Below are 11,598 nucleotides of genomic sequence, written 5' to 3' on the forward strand. Positions count from 1 at the left end.
CACAGCATGTGCACTGTGTGTGGATATGGCTGCACACAGCAAAGTGAGTTTGTATACACAGGGAGGAGAACACATACAAAAACATGTGCATGTATGTTGTGTCTGTCTGTGCTACAGAGCAGTGTGTTAGGATCCCACCCCAAATGCAGCATCTCCAAAGAATAAGGAAGCATTGAAACCCTAGTCTCACCTCATGCTCCCCAGATGGGACAGCGGGATAAAAGGGCATTGTTACTGGTCCTCTGGGCTAGCTCCGGCTCTTTCCCTTGGTGCCCCTCAAAACGGCTGAGTATGTTGCTTCTCTCCTTCCAAACTCACCAGGGCTGACCTGTTAAGAACAGATAAAAGGCATGAAAATGAGACCGCTCCCATTTGTTGGAGGCCAGAACCCCTGACCAATTTCTTAGCTTCAAAAGCTCTAAGTCCTTCCATAGCCAAGAGAATGTTCCCCGGTCCCCGTTTCCTTTTTCTTCCTTCATTCTCGACCCCTCCACATACACTGTCTCCAATTGTAGCTGCCACTTTCTCCTTCTTCAAGGGCCATTGGGAGGAAGAGCAGATATAGAAAGAAAAGCAAAAGATCTCAGGAATCTATATGCCAAAATTGGAAAGACAGTTCACCACACAGACCAACTACTGCTGATCTTTGGAGATCAAGGGTAGGCAGGGATTTCCCAAAATGGCACTAACATGTGAAGTGTTACAGATCTAGAGCCAGATAACCATCTACTTCAATCCCCTTATTTTTCAGATGAGAAGCTGGGCTCAGGGAGATTAAGTTATTTACTTCAGATCACAGAGATTTGAACCTAAGGCCTTTGACTGGACTCAGTGGTCTTTCCACTGTTAACACGTCTCTTCAGTTTTAAAAAGAGAATGAACTGAAGAAGTCGTTTAGTCTAGTTTATTTTAAAGAGGAGAAGGTCAAGGCATTAAAAGGCTGAAACTAACAGAAGATGGCGTATCATCTTCCAAGAGTTTACCTCTCATCTCTATGCAGGTGACTCACAATCCAGTCTCAACCTCCCACTTCCCCAGTCCCACCAATCGCCAATTGGATATTTCAAACTGGATGTTCTGGACACACATCAGACTCAATGTGTCCCGAATTGGACTCATCTTTCCTCCCAAACTCTTCCCTTGCTCAAGCTTCATGATTTCTGTCAAGGCCCCAGGATCCCGGCTTTGTCATCTCAGCGTCATCTTCCAGTTGTCGAGTCTTATCATTTCTTCCTCCAAAAGGTAGATTTTATCTAAGCATTCCTCCTTTCCCACAGCTATCTGCTATCTTGGCTCAGGCCTCCTCTTCTCTCACCTGGTCATCACAGCAGCTTCTTGGTGGATCTCTCCTGGTCATAAGGTTCCTAGCCAAAATTGCCAAAGTGATTTTTCTTAAAGGCAGACGTACCTGTGTTAAGTTCCCAATGTCAATTCACTCAACCTCTATTACCTCTAGGATAGAAACTTCTTTAACTTTTAAAACTCACAATCTGGTTCCAACCCAATTTCCAGCTCCATTGAATATTATTCCCTCTGCTCTACTCTGTGATCCTGATACACTTGTTTTTTTCTTTGTTCTTCATACCTGCTATTCCATTTCCTACCTTTTACTCACCATTCCCACACCCAGAACTTAATCCCCAACCTTCAGCTCACTGAATCGAGGGCTTCCTTAAAGACTCAATTCAAGATTACCTTCCAAATGAAGCCCTTCCTCCCAAACTACCTTGCATATAGCAACTTTGAATTTTTCTCTTTATATTTATTCTGTGTAAATGTGCTTATAGTCTTATTAGAATGAAACCTCTTTGTAAAGGACTGTTTTATTCTTTGTATTTTTGCCCTAGGCATCTCAACAGGGCTTGTCTCATAATAGGTACTTAATAAAAAGCTTGTTGTTTGATTGTTATTACTAGAATTCAAAGCTCCTGACTTTTGGTCCAGCATCTTTTCCATTATACATACTGCCTTTTGGTTAGAGATTTTGATCAGACATGTTCACTTAAACAAAACCTCCTCCCCCTGTCTCCTCTCCAACCTAAAGAAATGGGATTCCCTTCTAAACTCAGTTTTCTCTGAAAACAATGATGTTCACCCTCTCCTTGGCAGTCCACAATCACTTCCATCTTTGAGCTTGGCAAGACCCTTCCAAGTTCTGACATTCATCCCTGTTATGTTGATGTTGATGCCCTTTTCTTTGACAACCCTTTCATGGATGGGAACTGAGGGCAGGACAGAAACTGGTTCTGCTTTTTCTTTGAACACCCAAGTCAGATGGAGGCTGGAGATTTAAAGAGCTCTTCTAGATTAATTTGGGAATGGGAAGATAATATGATGTACTACAAACCCGCACTGGATTTAGAGTTCAGGAGAATTGATCCAGATTCATCGCTGCCATGTAGTACTTTTAGTCATGCAATCTGCAGGGTATCTTCCATGCCCTCACCTCATCTATCTACTCAGTTTCCCAATATTGTCATTACCCCCCACAAAACTCTCACACATCTAACACCTTCTCTCCATTCACACAACCACCCCCTAGACAAGACTCTTATCCTATCTCAGCTGGACCACTCAAAAGGGAACCTCAACTCTCCCCTCTCCCACCCAACTGCCAACAAGATCTTCCTATAGCAAAGGTGGCCATGTTGTTCTTCTGATCTATAAAGCCCAGTGGCTTCCTATTCCAAGATCAAACATTAATTCTTCCTTAGCATTTAAAGCCCTTCATGGCCCTTGCTTTTCCTCACATATAACCCTTCATCCTTCTCTATGCCTCAGCATTACCTGCCTTCCCTGCCTAAAATACTCTTGCTCTTCATCTCTGCCTCTTAGAATACCTGACTCCCTTCAGGGCTCAGTTCAAATCCCACCTTGGGCAGGAAGTCTTTATAATTGCTTGTCCTTCCCTTCCATCTATTCTGCATGTATAATATATGTACCTACTTAAGAGACAAGATGTCTTCCCATTAGAATGTCAGTACCTTGAGGGCAGAGACTGGTTTTGCTTTGCCTTTGCATCTTCAGCACCTAGCACCGTGCCTGGTACATACTAAATGCTTAATAAATGCTTGTTGATTCCTCTATTGATTGGGAACTTGGGCAAATAAGTTAATCTGCCTGAATCTCAGTTTCCTCAATTGTAAATGCGACTTTTTTCTCTAAATTGATGATATTAGGACTTATCAAAGAGGCAAGTATTTACCAAAAAGGGTAAAAACCTATGCCAATAGGCTTTGCCAAAGCAAGTCCAGCTTCTTTCCACATGTAGTTTTCTATATGTATCCCTAACTCCCCAGAAAAGGAGGGGGACAATAGATACAGAGAGGGACCTGATCAGCAAAGCATTTGCCTTAATTTAATCTTACAGAAATAAATTATATAAAAAACATTTAATAGCCTTTCCTCTACTACAAAAACCCATCTCATTTGTAAAATGGGGATAGTAAATTTCTATAATACCTACTACACAGAGCTGCTGTGAAGATTAAAAGCTAAAATGTTTGTAAGATACTTTATAAAGCACCACAGAAATGCCAGCTATTATTATTAAATAGGAAAGTGAATTAAGTCCCATAGCTCCTAGCCATAGGGAAGAAGCACAGAGATATCTGAAGATAAATGATCTGTGGAGATAGGCACGCTCAGTTCTGTCCCCTGAAACTAAAATCTGTCTCCCTAAAAGAAATTATAGTCTTGGGAGGACAGGGAAGCAAAACTCATTACCAAGATGAAGGTAGGAAACTTAATGCAAGACCTTTGGTCTAGGAAATGAGTATAAACTTCCAGTCAAGATGGCCAACATGAAAATGGACCACCCTGCTCCCACATAACTATTCCATCAAAAACATGAAATGTGCATGTGACCAAATAATGATCAAGAAATCTTAATGAAATACTACAATAAGTATCTTCTTGCACCTTAGAAATGTAGAAAAAGTAAGCCAAAAGCCTGTAAGAAGAGAAGGACCTTCTAAGAAGGCTGGGGCCAGAATAAACAATCAAGTGAGCAGCCTCCCAGTGTAGAGCTTGCTGAGCCCTGAAACAGCAACAACTGTTTCTTCCAACTCTTTGTTCTCTACCCCCAGGATAAGAACTCCCAGGGAACAAACAGCAGCTCAGGGAACCTAAAGACTAGAGTCCCTAAACTTTGTCTTGAGAAATCCTGGAAAGCCCTAAAGATCCAGTATTCTGACCCCCAAAGATCCTTGAGGGGAACCCAAGTTCAAAAGAATTCAGATAACCTAGGGTAAAACCAGATAAGACCAACCACCCCAACTCAGAGCTTAAGTGGGGGACAAAGCTTGGCCATAATAAATGATTATTCCTTCCCCTCTTCAATGTTAAAGCCTCTGTTCAGGAACTCAATTCAGTAAACAAAATAAAACACTGACCCAAACAAAAATGATTAGAGATCCTTCAAAAGAAGGATCAAGTAACTCCATTTCAACTGCAAAAACGATTCCTTTTTAAAGGAGGAAAAAAAGGAACTTCCACAAGAACTATATAAATATCTACAAAAAATTAAAGAAATAAAAGTGATAGAAAATCTCTAGAAGAAAGAATTAGAGAAGAATAAATAAAAAGTTTAGAAAAGAAAATGATAAACCTTACTCAGGTTAACAGACTTCTTAAAATAAAATACTTCAAACAGAAATCAGTGAATCTGGAAGACGGGAAGAAATATTAAAACAAAATCAAAAGACTGGGGTGGAGGGGAAGAAGAAAATCAAAGACATATGATATCCAAACAATTGATATTAAAAACAGTTTAGGGAGAGATAATTGGACTTTGTAGAAATAATCATTTTAAAAACCTAGATATTACATTTTAAGAAATCATAAATTAAAATTGCCTATAGCACAATGAAAGGACAAGATAAAGATAGAATATATCAGTCACTTTCTGAAAGGAACCCCCAAAAGCAGTCGTAAGAATGTGATAGCCATAGCTTATACATCAAAGAAAATTTTACTTCAAGCATCACCAAAAAAAAAAAAAAAGAAGAAGAAGAAGAAGAAAACCCAACCTAAGTGTTAAAGATCTAAAAGACCACATAAGATCTGGCAGCTTCTACTATAGAGATCTTAAAATGCACTATTTCCAAAGGTCTAGGTTTAAAACGAAAAATAATTAACCTCCAAAACTGAGTACAATCCTATAGAAGGAAAAAAATGAATAAAGTGTTACAATCAAATTAAAAGACCAGAGCTCCATGGGTATTATGAAATGAAAACACAAGAGAAACTTAGAAATATACATTTATTGGAGCAATTGGAGAGGACTATATGCTGATATATTATTCAAAAAAAGGGAAAAGCCTTCAGACACTGAATGGCTTCAAAAACTATTGTTAAAAAAGAAAATGAGAGGTTTTGGGTAGGGGAACACTGGTCCTGGTCTGAGGATTTTAAGAGGAAAAAAGGAGCACTGATAATTTGGTGTAGAAATACAACAAACAGCAGGAAAACAAGAGGATATGGATATATCAGGAAGGAAAATAATATCAGGGAGGGAATAGGTAAGAGTGAAACAAACTTCCTGATCCTGAATTGAAAGTTAAAAAAAAAAAAAAAAAGAATTAGAATATAAAGAGGTATCCATCCATTGGGAATGGGTAAACAAAATATGGTATATGAGTAAAATGAAATATTGCACTGTAAGAAATGATATGAGACAATTTCAAAGAATTCTGGGTAGTATGAACTGATACAAAATGAAGCAAACAGAACCAGGAGAACAATTTATATGAGGACAGCAATATAAAGAAAAGTAATTCTGAAAGATTTAAGAACTCTACTCATATAATAATCTCTAGGATCTATAATGGCACCTCCTCATAGAGGAGTGCGATTCAAGACACAAAAATAGACATACTTTACCTAGTAGTACTTAGTACTTAGGCCCCTGTGTGGCTTATTTGTTCCAAGACTGTTTTTTCTTCCTTTTTCTTTCTCTTTTGTTTTTTAATTTTTATTTGCCAGGAATAGGGGTAGGGATGAAGGCAAAGGGAGTTGGGAGGGGAGTGGGTATCTGTAGTCTCACACACACACACACACACACACACACATACACACATATACACATACATACACACACATCCCCAAACCCATGCCTATCACATAATCAATCCAAGCCCTTGACCACTATTGGGCTCTTTCTGCACTCCTTCTTACCTCACACAAAGAGGGACATTAGAACATGTTTCAAAAAGGCACAAAAGAGAACAGAAATATAAACAAGCGGATTTTAAAAAAAATCTTTTAAAAATGTTATATGTGGAATTTATTATCTACACAGTAAGCAAAGATTAGTCCCTTCCACCAGGAGGTGTCCATCACAAACTGGACATATCTGAAGTAAATCAAAGAATCAAGAAATAAGCATTTATTGAGTCCCGACACCGGCACTGTGTTAGGTATTGGAATACAGATGCAAGGAACTTTGATTCTAATACAGAAGACAAATACAAATATGTACGTGTAGACTAAATGTAAAGAAAATAAATACAACATAATTAAATACAAGGTAGTTAAGAGAAAAAGCAACAGCAGCAGAGGAGAGGGAGTAAGGAAAGGCTTCATGTAGAACAGATTGTTACCTTAACCTTAAGTTTGTGAACTCATTTTTGAAATAAGATGTCAATAACTATTTCAATATAATTGGTTTTCTTTTAATCCTAAGCATCTTATACATTAAAAACATGATTCTGAGGGAGCCCCTAAGTTTCACCAGTGTTGAAAAGGCTTATGACCCAAAGCAAGTGAAGAAGCTTCTCCCTTTAGCTAGCTCCAAAGGAATTGAAGCAATGATCAATAATGAGAAGTTCAACAATTTAGCTATCCCAAGTTTGAGCTGAAACTACTATTAGGCCTGACCTCACTATTTCTAATCTTATTGGAAATCCTGCTTTCATGGTCCTTTTTTTCTCTCTGGTCATCAAATCACCAAATCGAGAGATCATGTAAGTCACCCAGTCCAACCCTGAACAAGAAACCAAATGAAAAGCTCAAGTGAAGGGGAACCTCTACCTCCCCGCAGTCCACATTACCTTTGCTCTGGTTACTGGGAATTGTTTTCCTTATACCAAGCCAAATGTTTCCTCTCTATCACTTCTACTCATCCATGATTCCTGGATCCTAACTGAGATCAAAGGGAAAAAAAATTGAATTCCTCTTTCCACATGACAGTCCCTTGAAATACTAGGGCACTGGTATCATATCTCCTCTAAGTCTTCTCTTTTCCAGGATAAACATTTCCTGTTACTACATTTGATCCTGACTGAGCCCTTTACCATCCCAAATCAGTTTCCTCTGGATACTCTCCATTCATCAATGTCCCTCCCAAAGTTTAACATCCAGAACTAAAATATGACACTCCAGATATGATCTGACCAGAATCCAGCCATAAGTATCACAGCAGAACTCTTACTTCCCCAGGCTTGGACACACTCACACTCACACTCACACACTCTCTCTCTCTCTCTCTCTCTCTCTCTCTCTCTCTCTCTCTCTCTCTTTCTTTCTCTCTCTCTCTCTCTCTTTTTAATAATAACTTTTTATTGACAGAACCCATGCCAGGGTAATTTTTTACAACATTATCCCTTGAACTCACTTCTGTTCCGATTTTTCTCCTCCCTCCCTCCCTCCACCCCCTCCCCCAGATGGCAAGCAGTCCTATACAAGTTAAATATTTCACAGTGTATCCTAGATACAATATATGTGTGCAGAACCAAACAGTTCTCTTGTTGCACAGGGAGAATTGGATTCAGAAGGTAGAAATAACCCGGGAAGAAAAACAAAAATGCAAATAGTTTGCATTCATTTCCCAGTGTTCTTTCTTTGGGTGTAGCTGCTTCTGTCCATCCTTGATCAATTGAAACTGAGTTAGGTCTCTTGGACACTTTCTCTCTTAATACAACCAAAGATCACATTAATTTTTTTTGATGTACATATCCCAAAGCCCTATTTCCTTCCTATACCATGTCTTCTCTTTCCATATATCTGTATCAGAAGTGCCATGCTGGTCTAAGTCAATTGTAGCCAGGGAAAGTTCTAAGGAGTAGAAAAATATCTGTTCCTGATTCCTCACTTCTCACAGATCTCTTGGTTCTGATGCCCTCTGTAGACCCCAAGGCCTCCCTCTGTGCCTTTTTGCCTCCAAAATCTAGAATCAAAGGATAGAGAAGGAAATTAGGAACATATAGTTGGGTCTCTAATGTAAAAGAGAATCCTCACCTCTCTTTGCCCTCACCGCAAAAGACCTGTTAGTAAAGAGAGAGGGAAGGAGTTTTTTTTTTTTTTTTCCCTTTAGAAAGGGAAGGAGTTTTATGAGATATTAGAGAATCAGATGATGGAATATAAAGGGGTACAGAGGAGAGATAACAAGGGAGATCAGTCCTATGTGAAAGATTCAGACCAAGCCATAATTACTTATTTCATTCCCCATGTCAGTGTATGTGTTGGAGATGGACATTGTTCAGTTCTTCCCCTTATTCCATCTAGCTTTTCCTATTCCTCAACTGACTTTCTCCCTTGCCTTCATCTTCAGCAACAGTAAAGTTGGTAGCAGATGCTAAAAAAAAAAAAAAAAAAAAGTTAAAACGGAATCTAGTATATATTCTTACTTGCTTTGCTCACGGATCACTCCTACCAGACTATCTACACATGAGTCAAAGATGGTACTGGTGATGCTATGGTCATCGTTATAACTGGCCCATGTTCCTCTAAGATACTGCACAAGAGAAAGCTACTATGGCATAGTCACAGAATCTAAGAGTGAAAGGTACTTCAGAAGCCCCTCAGGCCAACTAGAATCAGAGGAACATAAAACTAAGCTTGCAGGAACTTGAGATTACCATCTAGTCTCCTAACATATCCCTCAACACCATTTAACAGATGAGAGAATTGAAGCCTAAAGGAACACAGTGACTGCCAAGATCAGGCAGGTGATAAGTAGCAAAACTCAGATCTTTTAGTTCCAAAAGTAGTATTTTACACCACCCTATATTCAGTAATAGTAAACAATCAGTCATACCATCCAGTCAACACTTATAGTTTAACTTATGTAGCACCTGGCTGGAGCCACTTTCTGAAAGTCCCAAGTGAACAGGATTTTCCCTTTCATTTTCTGGTAAGTGACAAAGAGACAGAAGCAAGGAAGGGGAAGCAGAAAGACTCAGATATTTTGAACCATAATTGCAAAGCTCTCAAAAGCTCATCATCCTCTATAGAAGAAGGCATTTTTTTTTTTTTTGGACATGGCTAATACAGGGATTTGTTTTGTTTGACCATGCATATTGGTTACAAGGACTTTTTTCTTCTTTCTTTTCTTTTTTTCAATCGGTTGAGGTGGGAGAGAGGGGGGAAGAAGAGGAAGAAAATAGATTTTTGTTCATTGGGAAAACAAATTTAGTTAAAGAAAGATCCCAATACATCATGACCCTAAAATAGAAGGGCCCTTAGAATTACAATAGTGTTTTGTGACTCACCTCTCTCTCCCTTATTCTGTCTATAGTGATTGACTAAGCTGTTTATGAGTTGGAGTTAGCAGTCATTCAGTCCATAAGTATTTATTAAGTGCTAATTCCATGCCAAGCATTGGGTTAACCATTGGAAATATAAAGAAAGGCAAAAATAGTTAGTTATTAAAAATAATTTAAAAATTAATTTTTAAATTTAATAATTTTTTAAAAAATTATTAAAAAATAGTTACATGCAAGATAAGATACAGAATAGATGAAATTATCTCAACAGGGAAAGCACAAACAGCTAGTGGGACCAAGAAAGTCTTCTTGCAAAAGTCAGAGTTTGAGATGAGTCTTTAAGGAAGCTAAGAGAGAGATGAGGAAGTCTCCATGCATTCTAGGCATGGCAGTTCCAGGTCAGATCAAAGGCATGGAGATGGGAGATGTTTTCAAGGAACAGCAAATAGGACAGTTTAGGTAGCTAAATCACAGGGTGTGTAATAGAAACTAAAGTGTAAGAAAACTGTAAAGGGCAAAATTATGAAGAGATTTAAATATCAGAGACCTTTATATTTGATTGTAAAATACTGGATTTTATTAAATAGGGGATAAAGAAGAATATCATCTGACCTATGGTTTACAAAAATCCCATTTAGCAAATGAGGGAAGGATTAGCCAGGGAGACAAGTAAAAGGTTATCATAATAGTGCAGGAGAGGGGATAAGAGTCTGGATGGGGGACAGAAAAAGAGGTATATGAAGGATGTCATGAAAATAGAAACGAGAAGCTTAAGCAACAGATTGGATGTATGGTGGGAATGAAGGGAAGGAGCTGAGAATAACTCCGAACTTTTGAGCCTAGATGATTGGGAATAAGGTGGTCCTTTTGACAAGAATAGGAATGTTCAGAGGAGGGGAGGATTTGGAGAGAATGATTATGAATTCTGTTTTGAACATGCTAAGTTTGAAAAAATAATAATTATAGTTAGCATTTATGTTTGCCAATCACTTTATGTATACTATCTCATTTGATCTTTACAAGGACCTCTAGTACCAACCCCATTTTACAGATGAGGAACCTGAGAATAAGTAAAGTTAAGTGACTTATTCAGGGTCCCACAGTTAGAAAATGAGAAAGAATTCAAACTCAATTCTTTCTGACAATAAACCCAAATCTCTATCCAGTTCTAATGTCCAAAAATCAACTCAACAAGAGTTTATTAAGCCTCTGTTACATGCTAGACACTGTACTAAGCACTGGAGATATAAAGAAAAGCGAAAATAGTCCCTGCTCTCAAGCCATTAATAGTGAAAACAACAAGAAAACACTTATAATACAAACAAGACACGCAGAGGATAAATTGGAGATAATAGCATTAAGTGAGACTGGAAAAGATTTTCTATAGAAAGTTGTGGATTTCAGTTGTGGCACGAAGGGGAATAAATCAAGGAAACCAGAGGTTTGTAGGTAAGAACTGATGTTCCAGACTTAGGGAACAGTCAGAGAAAAAGCATAGTATAGACGGTAGTGAGGCACTAAGTTGTTTGAAAGACCAAGGAGTGAGGATTTAGCGGTGGTGAGGCTGGGCAGGGCAAGGACTAGGGGACAGGACCACTTTTTCCCGGGACATACAGTGATCTAGTTCATCCGGAGATATAGGAGAAATGGGATATAGTGCTAAGTGTTTAGCGCTTCAGAAAGGTCCTTCATACTGGTGAGGAACAAAATGAATCCCGAGAAATCCAGCCTCTCCCCAACGAGTGATGGCTCACTTGTCTCTGATCCAGCCAAAGGTCATCTTATTCTTCCAAGCCAGCTGGAGCTGGTCAGGAAGGTGGGGATCCTGTTTTACGCACTACCTGGCTGTGTCAGTGTGCGCGAGCCGCTTGATCTGAGTCTTAGTTTCCTCATCTGTAAAAAGGGGCGAGGGGACAATAATACAGCAGGGTTATTACGAGGATGGAATGAAACGGATCGATGAAAAGTACTTTGCAAAGCTCAAGTCACTAAGTAAGTCTCAGCTGTCATGAGTTATTTGTGCAGAGAGAGGTTGTCCCTAGGAGAGAAGAAAAGCGCGCCTTCTGGCCGCCCCGCCCCCCTCAAGTCTCGAACCTCCCCTCCCCCCACTTCC

Source organism: Antechinus flavipes, chromosome 4, assembly GCF_016432865.1.
Source record: "Antechinus flavipes isolate AdamAnt ecotype Samford, QLD, Australia chromosome 4, AdamAnt_v2, whole genome shotgun sequence".
Classification (NCBI taxonomy): domain Eukaryota; kingdom Metazoa; phylum Chordata; class Mammalia; order Dasyuromorphia; family Dasyuridae; genus Antechinus; species Antechinus flavipes.